General features: G+C 40.0%; 1 long non-coding RNA gene across 2 annotated transcripts in view; it reads right to left on the bottom strand.

Annotated features, from left to right (window-relative positions):
- The window catches only part of LOC308589453, a 29,443-nt gene continuing 3,091 nt past the window's right edge, over window positions 1-26,352 (bottom strand). For both annotated transcript variants that reach the window (XR_014009266.1, XR_014009267.1), the window contains exon 3: window positions 1-2,676. This is a non-coding gene — a long non-coding RNA (uncharacterized lncRNA). The remainder of the gene's footprint in view (window positions 2,677-26,352) is intronic.

Here is a 26,352-nt window from a genome sequence, read left to right as displayed (position 1 = left end):
CAGTTTCACAGGTGTACGCAATAGTGTCACACTTTTGTGACAGTCTAAAAATAAGAGACTTACTTGGTAGCCCAATTCATCTAGCACAGTAAGGCTGCACTTAACCATGCACACATTTGATTTTGTGGTTTTTTTCCCCCAAAAAATTATTGATTTTCACAAAATTATAAACACACAAACAAACATAAATCATAACCTTATTAAAACTAATCTTATTAACATTGTTAAGTGACTTCCTCGTATCCCCCTAATTGGATTTCAGTGCAAATCATTTGGAAGTCATTTCCAAATCAAAATTCTTATAAACTTAACATTTGATTTTGTTGATATTTATGGGGTGCTTGTTTGTAGTATTATATGGATCTGTTGTTTTTTTATTGGTTTTAAACTTACAAAATGTATAAGTTTATAATTTTTATTTTAAAATATTTCTTTTATACATTTTCTATTTCTGCAAGATGCCTTGGGGTTTTTTGAAAAAGGTGACCAAAATTTTTAAATAACAATAATGTAATCCCCATTGAACACAAGAGGACCTGCACATAGGAATATACTGTAGAAACATGAATTAAGCTTATCCCTGTGTTATGTAATGGAGCTGTTCCAGGTGATTAATGGGTTCTTGCCCTGAAGATTAAAGCATCTTCATACACACAATGAGTGGTATTTAAATCCATTTTACTCAGAATGGACCCATTGTAACTAGTGAGCCTAACTTAGTCATGTTCAATGAGTCTACTCCGAGTAAAACTTAATTGATTATTCCCCAGTATGTTTGACAGACATGTTGTGAGCACAATTACTCATACGCCTTCTACAAGGCTTTCCATACAATTTTCCAAAACACATTTGGGATATTGCTACCCCCCCAAAAAAGTACTTTATTAAATTGCATAGAAAGAATTCGGGCTGGAAGACTGAAACGCTGGCAGATTGAAATGACAAATATGAAGAAGAAAGACAAGAGTTAGGTAGGAGTTCAGAACACTTGGCTAAAATTCAGGATTGGCCAATTATTTCCTCTTAATGCTGCATTCCAAAAATACTCAGGCCATCGCCAAAAATGATGCAACTTTGTGACAAGGAGGAGACGACTCATCACACAAGTGTGCCTATGAAAGGCCTTCTGGCTTCCGGCATCTAGTTTCATGCAAACATTTCTTGGATCTGCTTAAGACAGATAGTTGGAATCAGTTCTAGGTTTCCCAGAAGGCACAGCTCTTTTGAAAAACGAAGCATACATATTATAGTGGAATTTAAGAATAAATTGCCCAGTTCCAGTTAGACTGAAAGTATATTCTCGATTAAGATTTTAATAATGCTTAAATGGAAATCATTGACAATGGGACAGATCATCATTCTAATTACACCACAGGTAGCCTTACTTTTCCCCGTTCTTCTATTTCTGCAAGTCCATGAAGTTCATTGACACCAGGAACCTAAACATGTAACAACGAAGTTAGTTTTTATTATCTTGGACCACAAGTGCATCGTTATAATCCTGTACTAGACTGGGCACACACAGACATTTATTTTCAGGTACATGGGTTTACAATTGCAGTCAAAGTCTAGGTATTACTTCTAGGTATGTCATTAGGTGTTATTTGCAACATTGCTGGACACAATGGCCAAGCTAGACATAACACCAAGAATTTATTCCCCTTCTTTGCTTATTTGTTTTTCTGAAAAGGAGTCTTGGGGTTGGCTACAGACTAGAATGGAAGAGTTACCAGAGAATAGAAGATTACTGTTTGATTTCCTTCCATCCTGCCATTTTTACCCTCAAAATTGCACACACACAGTTATTTTTCCACATGTGGGGGAAATGACATATTCAAAGTCACAAGAGAATACATAACCTATTTTCACATGCATCCATAGGAACAGTAATAACTGCTCTCTCTCCCACTGAAGCAAAATGTATCTTTAACAGTGAATCACATTTTGTAAGCTAATAGAAATTTTAGTATATATGCCCTGTATTTCGTTTTGCCACTAGTTTCTGTTGTTATTGATGTAACCCATCCTTTACCCTTTGGGGACAAGATGGGATATAAATCCTGAAAATTAATTAGTTAGTTAGTTAGTTAAGATGTGTATCAAGTTTATCCACACACTGGCAACAATACAGTCTGCTTTTTGTTGCCACTTTCATACAAAAGGTTTCATTTGAACTTGCTGGCTTTTGGCTCAGCATAAATTCTTTGGCCCCGTGCAATAAATCATATACTACTTTCTGGACCTCAGTTACTCTGTACAATGTAAACACCAGTATTCTCCCAGACAATGTTAGACTTAAAAACCTTCACCTACTGCACAGAAGCTTATCTGAACTTCAAGGACACCGGTGATGATCTGGTTATCTGTGTCAGTTTCTTATCAAAGGACCAGTACTTTGGTTTAGCTTTGATAAGTAGAAGTGAATTTCCTTCTAATTTCTTAGTTATGTAACATATTCTGCTCTATAAAGAAAGCTCCCTTAATACATTTAACAGGGTCTTCTACACTTTGCCAAATATTCATATCCCCACATGTTTAGGCAAATTCATCTTTCAAAAACAGAACAACTTAAAAAGAAAACATGTCTTAGAGAATGATCAAGATGCTCATGCATAATGGATCCACCAATGAGGATGCGAATGTTGAATAACTTTGGAACACACAGGACTTCTGAAACTTCAAAGACCCCATGATCAGAAAACCTGGAAAGAGTTTACAAGGAAACCATAGATCATTAACAGCTTTGATTGGAAGATTTGGGTATTATAGGCAGAACTTATCAATTTTGTAGGTCAAATATCAAACTAAAATGGCCTTGATTTTAAAATGGTGTCTTGTTTTAACCATTTACAAGTGAGAACATTAATATCTGAAAAGCGAAATCACCGTTCAATAAACATCCCGAAGTGTTGTGTGCCATATTTCTATTTGGGAGGCAGTAGTTATCTGAGAGCGGCATTCAGATGCAATCAAGGGGGATCTCAGCTTCACTGAGCTCTCACATGACAGCTTGGATCATTTCGGATCCCTTCCAGCAGAGACAAAACAGCATCAAAAGCAGGAAGGCTTTTTCCCACCCTCTTATTTCCAAGGATGAAAACACAACATCATTAGTCAAATTTACTCTGAACTTCTGCCTCCTCCTGTTGATTTGTACTCAGGTTGAGTAAACATATATTTTCATCATGGTAAATAATGTAAAAAGCCTGTCAGTAACTTAATTGCTTAACGAATACTGTATTGTAGGGTGTAACCACTTTTTTTTAACTATAGTGCCGAAGTGAAGAGTCTCTCTTAATTTTATATATATATATATATATATATATATATATATATATATATATATATATATATGAAAGAAAAGAAAAACACCCATTATATCTTGGCAATAAAGAAATCTGTTCCTTGTGGAAACTTTCATTATTAGAAAATGTCAATCGAGTCTTCCCTCCCAGTTTTTGAAAAGCAAAGAAGAAAAGCCATCAAACAATTCCAAAGACAGACAAACATGAATTCTTTTTGTTGGTTGAAGATACTTTTGCTCATGCTTATGCATTTTTGGAAAATTCAGTCTATGACAAGTGATGACTCCATAATAGGAATGAAGGGCATATGATAGGCTTGGAAGCCCTGACAGTGAAAACAGCAGGTGGCCTCAAAAAGTAAGAAACAAATTTTCATCTGCAGGAGGAAGTATTTTGCATTGCATGTACAAAGAATCTCCTGTAAAGATGACTTTTTTGGCGGTGGGGATAGTCTTTGCACATGTAAGGACTTGACTTGGGAAAGCCTTGAGGGGAAAGTTTTCTTCTTGAACATATATTCTTGTTACTGGTGAAAAGACTGTGAGAGGCAGGGCTGCATGCAATTCAAGTTGTTTCTGTTCTGAGGCAAAAAAAACCTGTCTACAGTGGTGCCTCAGGTTAAGTATTTAATTCGTTCCGGAGGTCCGTACTTAACCTGAAACTGTTCTTAACCTGAAGCACCACTTTAGCTAATGGGGCCTCCTGCTGCCGCCGCACTGCCGGAGCACGATTTCTGTTCTCATCCTGAAGCAAAGTTCTTAACCTGAGGTACTATTTCTAGGTTAGCGGAGTATGTAACCTGAAGCATATGTAACCTGAACCTGAAGCGCATGTAACCCGAGGTACCACTGTAATTGGATAAGAACCTAAACTACTGAGACAAAAAAAAAGTGGAAGAGAGATTGTGGCCCAGCGGCAGAACACATATGGCACATGCAGAGCATATCAGATTCATTTCCTGGCTTCCTTTGATTTAAAAGGTATCTCAGGTAAGAGGGCGGGGGGGGTAGCTGGAAAGCTAAAATTGTGACATAATTTGTGTCTCTGATCGCCCTGGGACAAAATCTAAGAAGAGTGGATCCTTTGGGCATCTAAACAAAAAGTTTCATGCAACCTCCGCAAGATGATGAGCCAAAGAATATGGGGACCCAAAAGCAAATCTGCAAGATTAGATCTTCAGGGAGAAAAATACATAAGAGGCCAGGAGAAAACATCTGCCTGGTGCCTTGGGAAGTTACTGCCAGCCAAATTCAACATGCCTGGGCTATGTGGAATAGTGACCTGACTTGTACTAAGGACAGATGTTCATGTGGTACAATAGGTCAGCTACCTTTAAAATCTGTACGTACTGATATTAGTTCTCGCAACTACAAATATCAGGATATGTATTATTGGCTCAATAAACCCTTGTAAGATAGGCATGTATAGATTAAACTACCAATCATTATTCCTGTTTATCACAGCATTCATTCACTATGACTGCCCAACATCATTTCCAATTCAAATGGCATTTATTACCTACCCACCAGAGCCATAGCAATGCTTTACAACAGTGTGAAATTCAGCAAAAAACAAACAAACCATATATCAAATTTTAATTTGTTTTAATTTGACTTAGCATATGATGTGGCACCACTATAAGCCATAGTTCCCTAATAAATAAACCTAAATGAAATAATTGTATCCTCACACACAGAAGGAAATGGACCCATCCTAACTTTCTCCCTCACATGTTAGTTATCTATTTGCAATGACTGCTTCTCTCAGTGCAAGTTCCCTCCAGCATTTTGAGGACGTACAGTCAATGCAGATTTAATCCCTTGGGTGAAAGTAAATGTTTAGTGGGAGAGATCCCTGACTGGAGATCTCTCTTTCCTTAAGTGAAAAGCAGTCATAGTGGACGGCCAATTTGATCAACACAGCAGCAGGGTAAGGGGATGTCTAACCTTTTCCCCTGCATTGTTTTCCCAATCAAAATCTCTGTCTTTCTCTCTCCCTCTCTGTCTCTTTTATACACATAGCTACTACCTCCCCAAGTTCTTTCCTTACAACAGAGAGAGGCATTTTGATCAGGAAAATCATGCATGAAAAGGGGTTAAACACCATCTCTCTCTCAAACTATATGAAAATGATGTATAGATGGTATGCCACACCAGTAAGGATGGCAAAAATGTATAAACTGGGTCAAATACTTGTTGGTAATGTAAAGAAAAAGAAGGTACCGTATTTTTTGCTCTATAAGACGCACCAGACCACAAGACGCACCTAGTTTTTGGAGGAGGAAAACAAGAAAAAAAATATTCTGAATCTCAGAAGCCAGAACAGCAAGAGGGATCGCTGTGCAGTGAAAGAAGCAATCCCTCTTGCTGTTCTGGCTACTGGGATAGCTGCGCAGCCTGCATTCGCTCCATAAGACACACACACATTTCCCCTTACTTTTTAGGAGTCTTATAGAGCAAAAAATACGGTACTTTGTATCATATGTGGTGGGAATGTAGAGAAGTTTTTAAATTTTGGGAGATGATATATAATGAGTTAAAAAGATGTTTAAAATGACATTTGGGGGGAAAACCAGAAGCATTTTTGTCAGGGATTTTAGGACAAGATCTGCCAAGAAAAACAAAGAACTTATTTATGTATGCTACAACAGCGGCAAGAGTCTTGTTAGCACAAGGATGGAAGAATGAGGAAATCCCAACGAAAGAACAATGGCAAGAAAAACTGAGGAGCTATGCGGAATTGGCAAAGCTGACATACAAACTACGTGAGAAGGACAACAGTGACTTCAAGGAAGAATGGGGACTTTTAACAAATTATTTAAAAAGACAACAAAATGATTTGGATTCCTTGGCAGGTTTTGAATAAACACCCACAAATTTATTAGTAGAACATACGATGGATAAGGCAACGATATGTACAATTTTATAATATGCAGAGAAAATTATGTATAAACAAATCAGAGAAGGGAGTTGAGGGAAGTCTCTGGGGGGTGGGAGAGAGAGGGAGGGAGGGGAGGGAATAAAAAGAGGGGGGAAATGTAATTGGTGATGTTGATTGATAATTTGTGTTGTTAAAAGTTTTCAATAAATTTTTTTTTAAAAAAAGACACCCTCTCTCTCTCTCTCTCTCTCTCACACACACACACACACACACACCAATCAAGCTGCAACCATAAGAAGCTGCATAGTTTTTTAAGGAAGGAGGGAAGGGCGGGCAAGTGTGGGTGTAATAGGTAGCTTCACCATCTGTAAGGACTAGGCCATAGCATCCCTCTCTTAAAGCAATAGCATTACTTCCCAGCAGTCTTCAAATATAGATGTTCTTGCCTCACTTCACAGCATTCCCACCAAAATTCTGCATCCAAAATGAAATACAAAACCCAATAAATCCTACAAAGAGAAACTCCATTTTTTCAAAGTGGAGCAGACTGGGCAAATGCTAGACCCTTCACTCTACTTTTCAGGATTTGGAATTTGGTGTTCTCGCCTACTAGAATGAGTTGGAATTTAAGGGAAGGAATCTGAGTGGAAAAGGTGTATAAACGCAGGGATCCCTGAACTGATGGCTTTGGTTAAGAGCCCTGCTGGGTTAAAAAGCTGCACCCGCAACTTATGGAAGATCTTTCACAGCTTCAGTGTGTATCTTTAAAACTACTAAAGCACTCACAAAAGCACATAAATTTATTTGAATTAGCTCTACTTATTGTGCATATTTTCTTTCTTGCAATCTGCTACACCAAAGGACATAGTCAGTGCCTGCCTTCAGTAGTATGGCAGTGGTACTGCTAGCTATGTCTTGTCTTCTATCCAATGTAAATAAAAAATAAAAATTGTGGTCTCTTTCAATAATTGTTGCCCTGGATTTATTTGTGCACTGTCAACAGTGGTATGTATAAATTAAAGGTTCAAGAATCAGGCTAATGGCTAAAGGTTCTGGATAAGATATCAGACTTGGACTAATGGAAGTTGCAGCCCAAAGCATATTGAGGGCACCAACTTGGGAAAGGCTGTTCTTGCCATTGTGCTTTGCTTCAGATCTATGAAAGCCTGTCAGTGGAATGAACAGGTTTAACTTGAAATCCACAGAGTAACATCCAGACCTACACCTGTACATTGCATGCTCTCCATCCACACACTATACAAATTAGCTTGTTATTACATGGAAGCAAGCCCTATTTACCTCCTCAGAACATTCATCTGAGCAAAGTGTTTACAGCGCCAGCTTTCTTTCTCCCTTGCCCACTCTAAACCCAGATTTATGTTTGCATATTTCACACACACACACAAAGATGCTCTTTGTGTGCCATTCTGCACGTGCGTAAATTGGGTGTGCATCTTTTGTAAGCTTCTAATGCAAGCATCGAACACAAAATGAAAAGCCTTTGGCAACTATTCCCTGGAGAGGAACCACAGAAATAAATTATTAAAAATCCATCCATGTTTAAGCAGCACAGGGAAGTGAGGAAACACACAATGCTTTAGGCTGATTTTTGCTTTCATTATTTTAGCGCCCAGATGATGGGTTTTAAAAAGTATACTAGATCTCATTAGCTATTAAGTCAGATTCATTTGGGTGCTCACAAATCCAAATAAGCTATGATGCAATAGGCTTAACAGAGGCATATATGGACAGAAAAAAATATGTGTTAAACCACAAATTTCCTGTCTCAATCTGCTGTTACTAATTAAAATATGATTTCCCATTTATTTATTTATTTCAAGTACTACATGACTTTACGGGAATGTGATGAGGTAAGGACCTTTTTTAAAAATAAAAAAGGGAAGAAAGAAAAAGGAGTCATATATATCAGCTTGCTACATTTATATCCCACCTTTCCATCCAAAATGCAGCTAACAACAATAAAATCAACAATTAAATACATTAAAAAGCAGATCGCTTTGTCATCGTGCTCTGCTGCTAAATTTAACTGATCATCTGTATTACAATTCCTGCCCTCCCTCTCTTCCTTTGGGGTGTTGGTAGTGCTTCAATCTGAGCATGTGAACGTGATCACAACATAACCTTCCTTGCAAACAACAGCAATCACTACCTGCTGGCATTGCAAGAGCGAAGTTTAGCCCTCCCAGACAACTTCCTTCCATACAAGTGAACAGAGTGTTGAACTGTAAGATAATACAGCAACAGCAACTACTCTCCTGAGAGGATGCTCCATCCTCCACTCACAGGCAGTGGCATAGCACGGGTTGTCAGCACCCGGGGCTGCCTGGAGGGGTGGAAGTGAGGGAAGGACCTCATTCCATGGAGGGAGAGGTCACATCCTGGTTTGCATGGAGAAGCTGTTTTCAACAGAGCCCAGCAACAGAATCATGCAGCTGTACTGAGACAGCACCCAGAGTTGAAATTTTGTGCCCCAACAATTTTGCACCCAGGGCAACCATCTGTGTGGGCTCCATACACCACTGCTCACAGGGAGCCTATAGAGTTGCTATGTGCCCCACAGCAGAGATCACTATAATACACAGGTCTTCTTTCAGCATGACTGCTGAACGTAGCAAAATGTGACACACACATAGACACGCCATCTGTTATTTACTAATGATAAAGCAACTCTGACTGGATGGTGGCTTGAGGGACTTAACAGTGCTGTTTCATGACCCATCTCCATAGGCTTAAAACTTACGGTGAATGTTCCACCCTACCTATGTGCATGCAACATTTCTTGAGCACTGACTTCATAGTTGGAAGTTACAGTAAAGGCCATTGCCCATAGCCCATCTGCTCTGTGTGTGTGCCTGTGCGCGCGCACACATGTGCATGTACACATGTTCTTTAAATGAGTAGAGTGATTCCAGCTCATCCTACCCAGCTGGCACATGTGGAACTTGGAATTCTGTGTGCCACCCTTAGAGTCCCATGGACTGCAAGAAGATCAAACCTATCCATTCTTAGGGAAATCAGCCCTGAGTGCTCACTGGAAGGACAGATCCTGAAGCTGAGACTCCTTAGTGTGCTTTGGGTGTGATGATCAGTAGGCCTCCAAGTTCTGCTTGTACAGAGTGAGTTGGAAAGCATTCACACATGAGGAAGAGGAGCCAAGGAAAACTGCCACAGAACAAAATGCCCTGTATCTAACATCACTTTCTTATGAACCACCATCACCACCAAGGGAGATTCTGTTGCAAGGGAGACTCATTGCACCACTGACCACTCACAGATGCCACACGCCAAAAGTAGGAGCGATGGTCCAGAAAGTACACAATATTTTTTCCCCCAAGCAGAGATATTTTCCCCCACATGAATTCGGAGCCACAGTATCTGTTTCCTTTGTTATTCCTGCTAAGCCATCTGAGCCAGCAGCATTAACATCCAGAACCTGTGAGTTACAGATCTCCAAATGTCATGATTCAGAGTGCTTAACAGGCACATCTGGAAGTGTCCAGAATGTTTCTGTAATATTTCATCTAAATCTGCCATTTAAATCCACTGCTTTTTCACCCTATCCTCACTGGAGATGGGGAACGTTTTTCTGCCTCCCCTTGGTGACACCTTTCTAAGTATTTCAAAAGATGTCAACATAAACTCCTTTAATCATCCTCCTTTCTTTCTTTTTCCCCATGCTAAACATACCTAATTCCTTCAACTTTCTTTTCTATTTCACTACCCTCACAGACCTTTTATCATGTTTGTGATCCCGCTCTGAATATTCTTCCATTTTTCATCATTGTTTTTGAACTGTTGTGCAGAGAGATGAATATATTACACGATGCCAGGGACTACCAGCCGTGCTTGCGTCTTATGAACTCTTCCTGAGCCCTGGACTTACCCTTCCCAGGACTAAAATTGACCTTTAATACAAACCTCCCCATAACCTGTTTGGGATGCTGGAAACATTTGGAGCAATAAGTAGAGGGTTCCTCTGAGCCTCTGCAGACTGCACTTTCCTCACCACTCAGTTAAATGCAGCCACAATGATTTTATAAATAGTGCTATATTTTTAATATATGCACTGTAGCTGCTATCATATAACTATAATACACCCTATTCGCCAAAGAATTGATGCTTTTGAATTATGGTGCTGGAGGAGACTCCTGAGAGTCCCATGGACTGCAAGAAGATCAAACCTATCCATTCTTAAGGAAATCAGCCCTGAGTACTGAAAGGAAGGACAGATCCTGAAGCTGAGGCTCCAATACTTTGGCCCCCTCATGAGAAGACTCCCTGGAAAAGACCCTGATGTTGGGAAAGATGGAGGGCACAAGGAGAAGGGGACGACAGCATGAGATGGTTGGACAGTGTTCTCGAAGCTACTAACATGAGTTTGACCAAACTGCTAGAGGCAGTGGGAGACAGGAGTGCCTGGAGTGCTCTGGTCCATGGGGTCACGAAGAGTCAGACACGACTAAATGATTAAACAACAACAACAACAACACACCCTAAGGATCAAAAACAGTATTTTGAACTGTGCTCAGAATCAACAGCCAATTTATAACCTTGGCAAGGTATGTTTCAGTCTGCCTGCTCCAAGGATGGGCTGATGTGCATAGCTAGATGCTTATGTAGATAGAAATATGATTTTAAAAGTCTGATAGATTAAGAAATTGGCACCATACTTACACAAGCAGCTCCCCAAAATATTTTTCTGACAGAGTTTATTCACTCTTGTTTTCATTGTAGTTTTATGTTTGGCTTGCAAATTGGAAAAGTGTATCTTATTAAACGCAAGACTTGGTTCCGCCTATGTTAATAAATAAATAAAAAGTTGTTGAAAACAAAATGAAAAATCCTGACTTCCCCTGTTTATGATGATCAAATGAGTCTTTCATATTGCATCTTATACTTCACCATTTTGAAAGCTAGTTACAGATACCACAACGTAGTAAGTAATCAAAGACTTACTTCATATTTATTTTACTAAAAAAAAAAAAGTCATGCCACTTATCTTGTATTAACAGTTCTCTTAGGTAGCATAAGCTTACTTAATTACTACTGAAGAAGATTATGGATGAAATAAAGAAAAGATTTTCTCTTTTACCCCTCCCTCTAAAAAACAAAACAAAGGACAAACCTACACGCTCTTCCAACAGAAAACAGGACGTTCTGATCCCTTTTGCACATGCAAAAATGGAATAGTTAATTTTGCAAATTTGATAGGAACTGATTACCTGGAATTACTCTAAGTATCCATTTCAGGCCCTAAAAAGGGAATTATTTGGGGCGGGGAGCTTAGGACTGAAAAGAAATGCTGGATTCTTATTATTCCTTAAAATCAGCTATGCACGCACAACATCATTAACAAGTGTACAAAGTATGCATGCATGTATTTCGACTGATGTGATAGACAATAGTAGTTGTGGCCTGTCATACCATCCGTCTGCATATTAAACAGTCCCCAAGTACACATTGACACAGCAGACCTTAATAGCTTGGAAGCCGTAACAATCTATTGAGTCAATAATTGGCATGTTAAAGAGCATCTTGTACTCCATCAGTGTTTTAGCTAATTTGCTTATCTATCTATCTATCTCCTCACCTACCTAAATACATCGTATAGCTAATTTAGAGCTTATACTTCAGCTCCATCCTTTTACACGTTGCACTTTTTGCTTTCGTGGGATATTTCTGAATAACAGGAGTACGCTGCATGAGGGTTTATATATAAAAGGGGGCCTGTTCTAACAACTTATATCACACCTACCTTGCTAGTAGTCACATTTGAGCTTTGTCTAGGCATGCATCCAGGCCATTTCTATTTTGTGGGTGGGATTCAGTTGCATAAAAGAAAATTCAGGTTGCGCTGTTAAAATGGATTTGGTGTTCTTGCACAACATAGCTGCTTCCCCCCCACACACAAAAAAACCACAACCTGATGTTTTACAGAAATTAAAATGATGGGGAAATGCACTGAAAAGTGTGGGGAAATAGTTGCATGGTGTGACATGGTATAATCTCTGTGCAAGCAAATCAGAGTTGATGCTTAATAAACAGCCAACATCATACAGCCTTCCTGCAAACTTTGTGCAAACAGAAACCAAGATGAATTCTCAATAAACAGGTTGTATGGAAACGGGCAAGGAAAAGGTTTCCTTTTATCATTTTCCTCACTCACAGCTGGCCACTTGGCCTGATTTAAATCTCTTGAAATCAATAAGACATATCCTGTTCACATACATAGAAAGCAAATGTGCTGCTGTGGCTACATGTATTGATTTAGCGGGTGGCAACCTCATTCAGACCCCAGATCAACCATGAAACTTGATCCGTAGCAAGTCCTTTCTCAGCCTAACCTACGGAAATGAGCAGCCTAACTTACCTCGCAGGCTTAGTGTAAAGCAGAAATGAACTCTTGGAGGAAAGGAAGGATGAAATTGGGTAAATGAAGCTCGTCTTGGATCAGTCTTGGAGGACTGTGGCTCGCTAATTATTAAATATACATCCCGATAAGAAGGTTAAGCAAATGAATTTTGTTTATCCTTTCTAAATATAACAAACAAGAGCTAAGCTATTTCTGAAATATTCAAATGTAAGGGGAAATAGAAGTATGATTTAAAAGGAAAGATAACTAAACAGAGAAACTATATAGCATTAATATTAAAAAGAAAGAGTGTCATTCCCCAACACTGCACCATGTTCAAACTAGCACTTATTGTAATCACAAAACATATATATCCTGCTTGCCGGTTGCAGAAAAACACGCACGCACCCTTCTCCTTTGCATTGCTTATAATAAGAGCAGCAATAATATGGGTACTGCACAAATAGACACTATCACTTTTCACACATACATTTCAAATTGCTTTTTTAGGTGCATAGTCAACCCTATTATGCACATTTTGCCAACAGGAAAATAATAATAATCTCGGATACATTTTGTGACTTGTCTGAAGCTGGGAGAAGTGTTATAAGGGTCCTTCATATCTTGCTTGTGTTGATTTATATTTTGTGTGTGTGTGCAAAACGTTTATGTACATTTCCCCCAATTTACACCACCCTTTATGAGGAAATAATCAGATGTAAATGCTTAAATCTTTCCCAAAAAAAAAGAAGTTCACACCTTTCTCTCTCTCTCTCTCTCATTCAAAGTAAAGGTAAAGGTACCCCTGACCATTAGGTCCAGTCGCGGACGACTCTGGGGTTGCACGCTCATCTCGCTCTATAGACCGAGAAGCCGGTGTTTGTCCGCAGACAGCTTCCGGGTCATGTGGCCATCATGACTAAGCCGCTTCTGGCGAACCAGAGCAGCACACAGAAATCCTGTTTACCATCCCGCTGGAGTGGTACCTATTTATCTACTTGCACTTGACGTGCTTTCAAACTGCTAGGTGGGCAGGAGCTGGGACTGAACAACGGGAGCTTGCCCCGTCGTGGGGATTCAAAGCACCGACATTCTGATCGGCAAGCCCTAGGCTCTGTGGTTTAGACTACAGCACCACCCGCATCCCATTCGCTCTCATTAAAGCTACCCACAAAAACTTTGCCCAAACATGAATCTTGCCAATACTCCAACTTTCCGGCTGTGTTTTTGGGCACAGTTGACTCCAAGTTTCTAATTTTGTCTGTTTTGAAAACTCCTGTCTTGAATCCCTTCACTGGACCCTCCACCTTAGCCTCCTTTGCTCATCATAGTGGTTTGTTAACCTAGCAGCAGGGATGGCAATACGATTCTCTTGGTATTGAGCTCTGGGCAAGGGTGACCTCAGAAGCCTGAGCAGGTTGGAAGTAGCAAGTGTTGTTTTTAACCTGGCTGATGTCCTGCCTGAAATGAGAACATACTCCAGGGTCTCTTGGCCACAACATAGGGCTCTCTTCCTCTTCCTCTTCTTCTCTCTCTCTCCCTCCCACCCAGTGGCTTAGTCAGGTTAGAGGCAGCTTGCAAAGATGGTGACACTCTTGGCCAACTGGGTGCCAGTCAGTGTTGAGCAAGAATCCTGGCCTTGCTACTGCCAGTAATACAATTTTCCTCCAGGCCCAGATACTGAACTTTAGAATGGCATGAATAAACGACTGCTATTGTGCTGAACTGAAGATGACCACATTCTCAAGAATAATGATAGTTGTTTGGGGAGGGAGTGTAAAACTTGCTCTAACCTAAGGGATGAGTTGACTCAGGATTACTGCATTCATAACCCACCGCCCATACTTGGACATCTGCCATTATTTTATTTATTTAAGTTTATTCATATTTCTGTACATTTGTACAACCTCATCCTGCTTGCCCTGTGAAGACAGTGGCTTGTGGTACATTTTAAATGAAACAATAGGCAGTCTGCAGGATGTTGAGTCTGCATTTAAATGCAGGAGAAAAGTAGTATGCATGGGAGACAGCCTGGGGTGGAGGGCTACAAGGCCAATTTGTCCTTGTTGTGTCAGAAGCTGATGGGGATCCATGCAATCTACTTTTCCATGGAGGAATCCTTGCAGTTCTATTTTTCTACAGGGCTTCATCATGCCTTTGATATTGCAAACTAAGCACAGGCCATACCTATGAATGCAAAAAAAAGTATTAAAAATTAACATATTGTCTGCTTAATCTACCCTGTGCTTTACATGCCCAAAATACCAGAGAGAAAGAATTCAGTGAATCCATAATGCAAATAAAAAATAAAAAATACTCCTTTTTCCCATTTCCCCATTGGGCTAAGTCTGGACTTCACTCATCATTGAAGCGATATATGGCAGAAGCTTCCTGTATGAAGGAGGCAGGCAGGTGGAGGGTGTTTCAATTAAGGGCCAAACTAGGCATGGAGCAGAAGACACATGATTCGGTTCTCCCATGGTTTGTTTCTTTAAGGACCATTGCTCAGTGTAAGACCTTTTGGATCTTTAATTCAGCCTCTGGTACTGCCAGCTAGGACTGGGAAACACTTATGTCTGAGCCTCTGTAAGTCAATATAGACAGTACTGAGCCACATAGAACCATGTTGTGACTAGGAATAAGGCAGCTTACTGTACCTATGTTTTTAAAATGTAATAGAAGCTGCTTGGGGGAGGGGGGCTGAATCCAATCAGGTCTATGATATGCCTGTGCTGTTAAAAAAATTCATTCAGGAAGCATTATCACTTATTTGCGCCATTTTGTCCAGTAAACACCCTCTGCTTCCAAGCTGTTTGCCCTAAGGAGAGAAACTAGGATGTGCTCATGTGGTCCAGAAGGCAGATCAAGAATGCAGCCAGGTTTTATGTTTTATGGATAGCTATACCCATTGATAATAGATGTGAAGGCAGCTAGATTATGATACCCGCCACCACTTTTCCCCCCAAACCTTTCTGAAATGTTATTGTCTGCCATTAACATCAATAATCCCTCTTGTAGTAATATTATGGCAATTCCCCACCAACCAAATTAAGGGAAAGCTAAGTATAATGATTTTTTTTCACTGGTGCATTTTAAGATTGATCGTGTGAGATATCAAAAGTCAAAGTTCTTCAGACACCTATTAATATGAAAATTGGCGCTGCATATATTATGGTAAAGATGACAGATTATTTCTGGTCGGTATCTCTAATGCTATATAATACCTGGTCAGTATTTAACCGGTCAGGGGGGTTCCTCTGGCTCACAGGCACAACAAGACCCAGAAGGGATCCTAATTTGGCCAAAGGTCATTATTCCCCAGTCACACCCAGCTGCCCTACACGTGACATCATATGACCCCAGGTAAAGTGGGTATAGCCACTGCTCCAAAGGAGCAATCAAGAGCCTTAAATGCTCCTCTTTTCAGCCTATCTTGAATTCAAGCAGGTCTGCAAATGGCAAAGTTCCACTGCAATCATGATGCTGCCAAGTGATTGACAGGTACAGGTGCCCCCACCCAGCTGTGTAAGTGGACCATGGGGCTGGGTAAAATCAGCATCCAAACTGCTGCCTCAGTCCTGTTCCCGTCATCTAAAGGTAAAGGCAAACAGTTATGTCTGCAGTTATCATGCCCAAGTGTCAAGCACATGCAGTCTCCCATACTTTCTCCTCTGGCTTGACGAAGAGAAGATCAGATGCTTTTACTTCTTCTTTTTTTAAAAAAATATATAATAATAATAATAATGGAGTATTATGTTTAAATACAGGCCTTTTGTTAACTATTGTTTAGGGAAACAAGTCAGGACCAGCAACCGAGGTTTGAAGTTAGCTTAAATTTGCACAGCTTTTGGACTTTGTGGCTATGTTTGTACATAGCACTAAACCATGATTTAGGTGGGTAACTTAGAATCATAGAATTGTAGAGTTGAGAGAGACTACTTGTGGCCTTTGGGACTTCAACTGGTTGCTCTTCCCTAGTTTAAGGTTACACACACAAACATGAAGCAGATGATGTGAGTCTCAGGCTCGTGAACTATCCTCTCCCCTTTCCTTCTCCCACAAAGCTGAGAGAAGGCTTTTGACAGAATTCATTTCAAAATCCAAAAAAAACCCACCTTGATTTGTCATTGCCTATGAACCAGCGATGGTGGTTTAAAACAAATTCTGATTAATTAAACAAGCCAGACAGCCACAAATCTCTGTTCTGATCTCTGGTTCAGGTGTAATGACAAGCCAGCTTTCATGGGAAGTGAAATGAACTTTTTCCTTCCCGCTCATGCTTAGTGTCACATGAGAAGTGGGGCAACAAGTAACTGTGGTTAGTTGGAAATGGAAACAAAAGCTTCTGATCTCCTCACAGCCACACAGGAGGAGGACAGAAAGAGCCTGATGTTCATGTATGCAATAGGTAAAGGTAAAGGTACCCCTGCCCGTACGGGCCAGTCTTGACAGACTCTAGGATTGTGCGCTCATCTCACTCTAGAGGCCGGGAGCCAGCGCTGTCTGCAGACACTTCCGGGTCACGTGGCCAGCATGACAAAGCTGCTCTGGCGAACCGGCACCAGAGCAGCACACGGAAACGCCGTTTACCTTCCCGCTATAAAGCGGTACCTATTTATTTACTTGCACTTAAGGGTGCTTTTGAACTGCTAGGTGGGCAGGAGCTGGGACCGAATGACGGGAGCTCACCCCGCCGCGGGGATTCGAACCGCCGACCATGCGATTGGCAAGTCCTAGGCGCTGAGGTTTTACCCACAGCGCCACCCGCATCCCCATGTATGCAATGCTAAACCTCAATTCAGTGATACATCCAAACAGAGTCATTGCTAAATGTGCTAAGAGTGGTTTCAACACACATTCCATTCATTCTGAGGCTCCCACCCCCAAAGAAAGACAATGTGTGCTCATACCACTTCTAACATGCTGGGAATGTCTGTTCTCCCACTAATCTAGACTAATTTGGCAAATTTCTCAATTTCTCTTTCTGAAAAATGGAAATTCAAAATTACCTTACCCACGAAACTGTTGAGGATGGAAATGATAAAGAATACGAAATACTTTGCAATTAAAAGGGCTCAATGAATTAATAACTTGGATTCAACAACAAAAATATCCTTCGCTATAAGAATTAAATGTGAGTTTTGGACCATGGCATAGCTATATGCTCTACAGAAAGCTTAACCAGACCTTTCTCTTTTGTACGAAATATTGTTTATTGGTCTGCATTGTTTTCCATATCATGCTAAAACAGCTTTCATATTTCACCCTTCATTACAGTTTTCCATTGCATGTATTAGATAAGGCAAGGACAATTTTTGCTGCTGTTTATCTGTCGATCTATCTATCCATCCATCCATGATCCAACTGTCCATTCTGTACTAATAATCATGGTCACTGAACATCCAGTCTGCTTCACAGGGTGATGAAAATGAGTTCTCTAGCATTACTGTAAAACGTACGTTTTAAGTGGGTTAATAAGGACCGGGAGACAGTTTCAACCAGCAGGTTATTTGCCTTCAATAAATTGATTCCTTCTTCCTTTACACACCCTGTGCATTGGGCAAGTGTAATTGAAGGCATCTGTTTCGTTACTAGATATACATTTGCCAAGAAGCTGGACAGCAATATCCATTTGGTATTCACAGAAAGTACTTGCAGAACAATAATGACAATAATTGCCTCTGATTCTTGTGTTTACAACATTGCCAAAGAATCATTAGGGCCTTATTTATAGATAATGCTTATTAATCACATGGATTTGAATTCTGGAATGTATTAGATTAATATTCTTTTGTAGCCTAGTTCTGCCCTGATGCTGTGAAAAGCATTTGCTGAAGGCAATTCACCAGAATAACTTATGGGGGGGAAGTTAAATACAGCTGGTAATCTGCAGGTGACAGATAAAGAGCATAGGTGTGTGTGAGAGAGTGTGTGTGTGTCTCAGTTAGTACTACATCAAATGGTTGGTGTGGAATTGTCTTTACAAAGGCCTTCCTCACAGAAGTTTTCAGAAATAGCAACTGGTGCATAACACTGTGGCCAAACTGCTTTAAGCCCCTGCCATGGCTTTTGGTTTTTTAGAGTACAATTAAAATTGCTGCTCGTGGCTTTTAAAAGCCCTATAACATTTGGGATCGGGATATTGAAAGGATAGCTTTATGCCACATGAACTCGTCTACCCACTGAGATTGTCAGTGGAGGTCTTAGTGGAGGTCCTATTCAGAGTGCGTCTCTCAGAGACACCAATGGAAGTATGATGGGAAAGGTAGTGGGTACTCAAACCCAATCTGGACTTTGGCCATGTTTGGGTAAAGGTAAAGGTAAAGGGACCCCTGACCATTAGGTCCAGTCGTGGCCGACTCTGGGGTTGCGGCGCTCATCTCGCTTTACTGGCCGAGGGAGCCGGCATACAGCTTCCAGGTCATGTGGCCAGCATGACTAAGCCGCTTCTGGCGAACCAGAGCAGCACACAGAAACGCCGTTTACCTTCCCGCCAGAGTGGTATCTATTTATCTACTTGCACTTTGACGTGCTTTCGAACTGCTAGGTTGGCAGGAGCAGGGACCGAGCAACGGGAGCTCACCCCGTCACGGGGATTCAAACCACCGACCTTCTGATCGGCAAGCCCTAGGCCCTGTGGTTTAACCCATAGCGCCACCCGTGGTACCCCGTCTCATTTAAAGAAACAGTAGCATAAGAAACTGTCACAAAGGTTAAGGATGCAGCCCCTCCCCACCCCCATTGCTCAGAGGGGTGCAGCTGGCAGTGGTATGAGATGGGGGGCTGTGGCAGCAGCTAGGTTTTGGAAATCCATCCCCCAGGAGATTCTCCCTCCCACTTTACAGGCTTTCTGATATTCAGTGGAAACTTACGTTTCATCAGTAGGGCTGCTTCTCCATTATTCATAGGTGGCCCAAGCTGGGAGGAAGCATCCCCCTAACTAGCCTGCTGTCCTCAGATGCTGTGGAGGATACTATCCCAATGCCAGCGTTGAAGTAACTGGCAGTCCAGTTAGCATATATACGTATGTAGAATGGGAGAGTACCTTCTTGTCCTTTCCCTCAGGCAGCAAAATGTCTTGAGCCAGTCCTGCTCATGAGGACTTTGATTGGCAGGGAATTTCTCCTCATTCATTATTTTGATATTTGAGTTTGTTTGGTATTTGTGTGTGCGTGCATTGTTTTTTTGTTTGTTATGTTAATTTATTTTTGTTACTTTTTGATTGATTATTGTACTGCCTCTGTGTGTGTTTTAATTTAATGTTTGCATGCTGCTTTGAAGGCCTTCGGTGGGGGAAAAGCTGTCAAACATATTTTTTTATATATGAACTGTTCTAAAAGCTAAATACTCCTTCACACATTTCATTCTTCCTAATCAGAGGGAGAGATTATAATGCAACATCATGAATCAAGTCTGCACCGGCACATAGAATGGACTGCTAACCCGTGCATCAGTTAAAGAAGTTCTTGTGGTGCTTCTTTTTTGAACGTAGAACTTATCTCTGTGTTGGAAAAATATTACGTATAAAGCTGCTCTAACCACATTGGACTGGATTCAACTAACAAATCCAACTAGCAGAAGCCAGAACACAGACTTCCGCTAGTGCATTGGGGCTTACCTCACTTTCCTTCCCCCCACCATTTGCCACATACACACACCTAATTTTCTCGGGGGGGGGCATCCAGGAGAACCCCCCCCCCCCGAATAGTTTACCCAGAGAGGAGACAGAGTCTTGTTCCATCTGGCAAGCTGAAAATCTTGTGCTCATGAAACAATTGTCATAGCACTATGGTGAATTCCTCTCCTTATTAATTTCAAAGTCGCATTGCGTCGCATTGAACTTACTCCCTTGTAAAGTGTGCATTATGGCCCTAAAAGCCCAAACCAAGACTATATTCCATGAAATAAAAGCAGTCCAAGAAGCCTTAGATCATTTATGCAAGTGAAGCCCCACCGACTGCTACTCTGGGACTTCCCTATTTAGAACGATATGACTATTTTATTGTTGTGGACTGAACAACTCTATATATCTCTAGCCATGGGTAGGCAAAGTAAGGCCCGGGGGCTGGATCTGGCCCAATCACCTTCTAAATCCAGCCTGCAGACAGTCCGGCAATCAGTGTGTGTTTACATGAGCAGAATGTGTCCTTTTTATTTAAAATGCATCTCTGGGTTATTTGTGGGGCATAGAAATTCATTCTTCTTTTTTCAAAATATAGTCTGGCCCCCCACAAGATCTGAGGGACAGTGGACTGGCCCCTGTTGAAAAAGTTTGCTAGCCCCTGCTCTAAGCAATCCCTGTTGAATTAAAGCATTGTATAGGATTGAAGTCTTAATTGTTCTCTTATAGCCTGATCCTATACGTGTTGACCTGGGAGTAAGCCTCACTGCATTCCATGAAACTTATCCCTGATATTGTTTACTTGGGGGAGTAAGTGCCATTCAACTCAATAACATTTGCTGATAAGTAAACATGCACACAAACTCATTCTGAAAGAGAAGTGGAAAGATCATGTTATTTGTGCATGTTATATTAGGATCTACTTTGATGTTAGATGTGTAAATGTTAGACAGTCAATGAGGTGTGGTGGTTAGAGTGTTAGACTAGGACCTGGGAGATGAATTCAAGTCCCGACAGGAACATGAAACTCACTGGGTGAGTCCCCAGCTCTCAGCCTAAACTCTCAGACAAAGTTGTTGTGATGATAATATAGAGAGGGGGAGAGAGCCGTGTATGCCAGCTACCATGAGCTACTTGGAGCACAGGTGAGCTACAAATCCAAGAAAAAATAAATATATTGAAGCAAGCTATTATTTTAAGGATGACTTATCTAATATGTTTATACTTTTATAGGGTAGATAGATTATAGATATATAAATTATCCTGCATATATTATGGACTGTTTTGTTTTTAAAGAGGTCCCTGGCAGATATGTCAGAAGTTTCCAAACATAGAAGCATGCGGTGTCACAGGTCATAGGCTCTACTTGTTAAAAGTCCCAAACATTTTTTTTTTAAAAAAAAGAAATAAGCATTACAAATTATGCTCGAATAATCTGTTGAAGTGGATACAGGATCAGAATTTATATATATATATATATATATATATGGGCTTGAATTTGAAAACAGCCATGGTAACCGAGTGGCATTGGGCAAGTCAAGGCCTCTCAGAGAAATGGACATAGTAAAGCTCTGTTTCACAGTTTTGCTGTTAGGATAAGGTTTTTGCATACAAAAAGTGCTTGTTAAACTACTAGCCATAATGAGTAAGGGAAAAGAAATAAGGAGGAATTAAAGCTGCAACATGCAACAAGCAATCTGAATATCAGCTGTGTGAATTTAAATTTTCCTTTGTCACTGGTTCTTAATATGCTGGGGGGGGGTCTCTAACCCCAAGGCTACTGCAGAACCTGCCGTGCTTTTTTGCTTTTTTTGGTGTGCAGTCAGCGCCTGAAATTTGCATTTAAACAAATGACATAGAGAACAATGTACCATGTCTTCTTTTTTTCCTCCCCCGTGAGACTGTTCTTCAAGTATAATGTAAAGAACTGCTAACTTTAAAATTACATTTCTGTCTGCCTTTTTAACCTACTGTTGTGACAAGTAATAACTGACTTCTTTAACCAAAAGAATTTGGGAAGGGGAAAAAAATTATTCTAGACCTGATTCATCTTGTTTACAGTGAGCGCTTTATAATGAATGTTTCACCTGAGTAGTCAGTCACATGCCTTAAAAAAGAATAAAAATGCAAATCTTTCAAAATACAAACATTGAGGAGAAAAAGAAAATGTTGTTCAATGCTTTCCTTTTTAAACGCATGATGTCTGCGGGGGATATTTGTTATTTACCATATACCCTAAACTACATTAACTTATACCATACACCTGGTTTAAAATATGTTGACATGAACGTAAGATCGATTAATTGCGTATAACTTGCTCACTGATAGTCTAAATGCCTATGGCCAGAATAGCTCCGTTGCCCCAAGGGAAAGTTCAGTTGGCAGAACATGAGACTCTTGATCTCAGGGCTGTGAGTTTGAACCCCACATTGAGCAAAGGAACCCCACATTGCAGGGAGTTGGTCTAGATAATTCTCAGCATCCCTTCCAACTCTATGATTCAGAATGGGGAGCCAGAGACCCTCCAAACATTATTGGACTCCATCTGGCTGTATCCCTGAACACTGGAGAAGCTGGCTGAGGCTGATGAGAGCTGGGAGGACCATCGCTTCCCAATCCCTGACATACGACATGGTGATCTGCTATCCAAACTGGAGGTGCCCACTGGGGAAGTACAAGGCCCTGGCGCCCCAGTAGCTCTTTAGGTTCTAGTCTCAGGATGTAGTTTCATGAATGCATTCAGGCTTCCTAGGAATCCCAGCCATTTTGCTTAGAACAAAAATGAGTTTGATGAAGACCTAGAGCACACAACTCAGAGTCAACTCTAGAAAACAACAGTGTGTAAATATTGTTTCTTGATTACTTTCACACTTCTGATGAAGGTGAACAGGTCTGAAATTTTAGCCATCCTTCAGGTCTGGGTCTGTATTTTCATATATCTAAGCAAAACTCCATAATGTCAGTAAATTTGATTAATTCACATATTGCATGTGGCACTGCCTCCCCCCCCCCCAAACCTTGTTTTTGGCTATTAGCTTCCCACCCCTAAAACACACTGACACAACTGGTAACTAAAATTAACTAAAAATAAAAAATCCCGCACAGTTGGAAGTTCCACTAGCAAGCGTTCTGTATTCATTTCTATGTATGTCACCAACATCATACAAATGAGATTGACCTTGCAATCAAAAAGAAGTGTTCAGGAGATAGGATGATATTAGCAATGCTCTTTCATTATGTGTAATGTTAGCTTTTTATTCTGAAATTGTTCAGACCAAATTGGTATCCCAGACCAAACAAACATTTACTTGAAAATCAGTGGAACTTGCTTCATGTCTTAGGCTGATCATCACTTGTTATATTCTTCCATAAGTTCCATCAATATGTACTTTCATTATTTAGAAGACAGGAACAAATTCTGACCTGTGTGTTTTTAGCTTTGCCATGTGAGTACATGTACATTACATTACAACATCCAGGTTTAAGGCCCTATGTAAGGTTTGCCTGCCTTTTGCAGAAATTTTAAACTGCTTTGCACCCCATCAAGATTGAAATCTTGTATCTACTTATTTGGGAGTGAGTTCCATTGAACTGAATGCCTTACTTTTGAGTAAACATAGATAGTATCCATGGGGGAAGGGGAAGTCAAATCTTACATGTGAATCCTTGAAAACAGACTTGTTCTTAAATGCAATATTAGAAAGTGATCTCAAAAATAAAATACTTTCATGTATGCTGATTTTGAGTCATTCAAATTGCTAAAATTGGTGCTAGATGGGTTCTAAACGGTTTCTGCTTGCATGCATGAGATGAGCACTGGAATAAACAGCAAACCAATTTGTTTAAGTGAACCCACAATGATGTTGCTACACTTCATTTTATATATAGGGAGTCTGAAAAATTAAGCAAATTCTCTGTAACTGGACAGCCTGACATAAAGCATACATCTACCGATTTATCTATCCTAAAATCCCAGGTTGTCAAAATTGTTGCAGTAACATTACAACCACAAAATAGAGGCCACGGTAAAAGCTAGAGAAAGTTAACCATAGCAAAATCAAATGGAATGCATTTTCAAATGAAAACTCTTTCTCTGAATATTGGTAACACTAGGCTCTGAAGGCTTCCCAAAGTAGAGAACTTCAAAGAGCTGGGCCTAAATAGAGAACACACTATGGAATTATGGGACCTGCAGTTGTCCTCTTTCCCAAATCTCAGTGGTCAGGAGGAAAAACAGGCCTTAAGATAAACAGGTTTGAAACCGTTATAGGTTAAAACAAATACTTCGAAATGAATGCAGCTTGAAGACTCTGGCATAAAACAGAATGGGCTTCAAATAAATGATTTATTTCCTCATAGTGATATTTTAGTTTCTGACAGTGCAAAGAAGACTAATTCAGCATGGATTTGTATGTGTTATGTGAGACAGAGTATTACTTTTCAGAATCAAATTTTCCCCCATTTAAAAAAAAATACACAATATTTCAGTTACTGGGGGGAATGTAAATACGACTGCTAAATTGATGTTTTATCTGTAAAAGGGCAAAATAATTGTGGTTTTAATCTCCTAAATGTATAAAGTGATTGCTTAATTTCTTTCTGTGTGTGTGTATTCTAGATGCTAAAATGTTATAATTTGTGCCTTCTTTTATTTAATAGGTTTAGCATAAATGTCTCTTTTTGTTGTTCCTTAATAGGATTTCCCCTGAATATAATATTATATAATTTTACCATTTATAAGAATTTAAATAACTTTTTAAAATCACAAATAAGGTTCATATTCCAAACAGATATTATGTTTTGCTAATGGATGTAATTGTATTTATACACACACACACATATAGATGCTGAGAAGCTACAGATATGATACTGCAAAGAGTTTGTTTTCTCTTCCCTCATGGCCCTCCACTTTAATTCCAAATCTGGTGAACAGGACATTTGTGAAAGTTAGTGAGCATACTCTTTGACAGAACCAATAAATGTTTAAATACAGAATGTGTTTACATCCTGCATGTAGGTTTAAAAATATAAAGAACACTTTTACTGTATAGAAAATATAATCTGCACTAACAAGCAAGAAAATGTGATGTCGCTAAAGAGAATACACACACACACACACACACACACACACACACACACAGTTCTGTTTCCCAATCTACAAGCTAAAACAAACCTTGTCCAAATGAATGGGATTAAATTAGTTTAAACCCAAATACACTATTTTAACTATGCTGTGGATCTGGCTGTATGTATTGGTGAAATGCAATATAAACCACTAAAATGCTTTTCTTTTTTTGTCTTTTTCTTTTTGTTCATCCAAATCCGATCATGTTTTTGCAGAAGCAAATATTTCTTACAGTGTGCCACATCATGTGATACTATCTTGTTAGATTTGAGCCCTCTGCCTCCTTGCAGCAGGTCTTTGCACGTGTTCCCCTTTCTATTGTCGTTTCTGCTTGCTTCCTAAATAAAACCTTTACGTAAAGGAGACGAGTGCCCAGGGCCACTCTTGTAAATACTTTCTGTGAGCTTAACACCATGACACTGAGTTCCTAATGCTTTGACTAAACACACTCACTGACAAGGAAGACAAACCTCAAGTGAAATTCTATGCACACATACGTGGAATAAAAAAAAATCTGCAGTGTTTATTTTCCAGAAAATATGTTTAGGTCTGAGAAGCCAGATCATCAAGGCATGATTCTCTTAGATTTCAGCAGGATAAAGATAAGGCCCCAACTGTGACCCTATTGAAACACTGTGGCTGGAGTGCTGAGTGGAACCAAAAGTTTCTCTTCCAGCTCAAAGAAGTATCATGTTGCTTTTAACAGTTAAGTCCAGAGGAAACTAGTCCTACCTAATGAATACATACATAAAGGAGCTAGGCTTAAATCTACAAGACCAATAAAGGCCAGAAAGTGATGCAAATGAACAGTGATATCATGAGTACACCTAATAAGAACACAAGGCCATCCCACTGGAATCAATGGCAAAATTCTGATTGTCAGCGTTCTGGATTTAACCTTTGAGCCATTTTGCTGGAAGCTCTTGCTGCGATCACTTTGCTACTATAAGGAGCATTAAACTTAAAAATAATAATCATAATTGCAAATGCACTTTTTTTAAACCTCATAACCTAGATCCACATTTTGCTGTGAAATACATTAACAAAA

The sequence above is a fragment of the Podarcis bocagei genome, assembly GCF_964188305.1.
Source record: "Podarcis bocagei genome assembly, chromosome: 6".
NCBI classification, from domain to species: Eukaryota; Metazoa; Chordata; class Lepidosauria; order Squamata; family Lacertidae; genus Podarcis; species Podarcis bocagei.
Note: the sequence above shows the minus strand (reverse complement) of the source record. Positions and strands in the feature narration are given on the sequence as shown.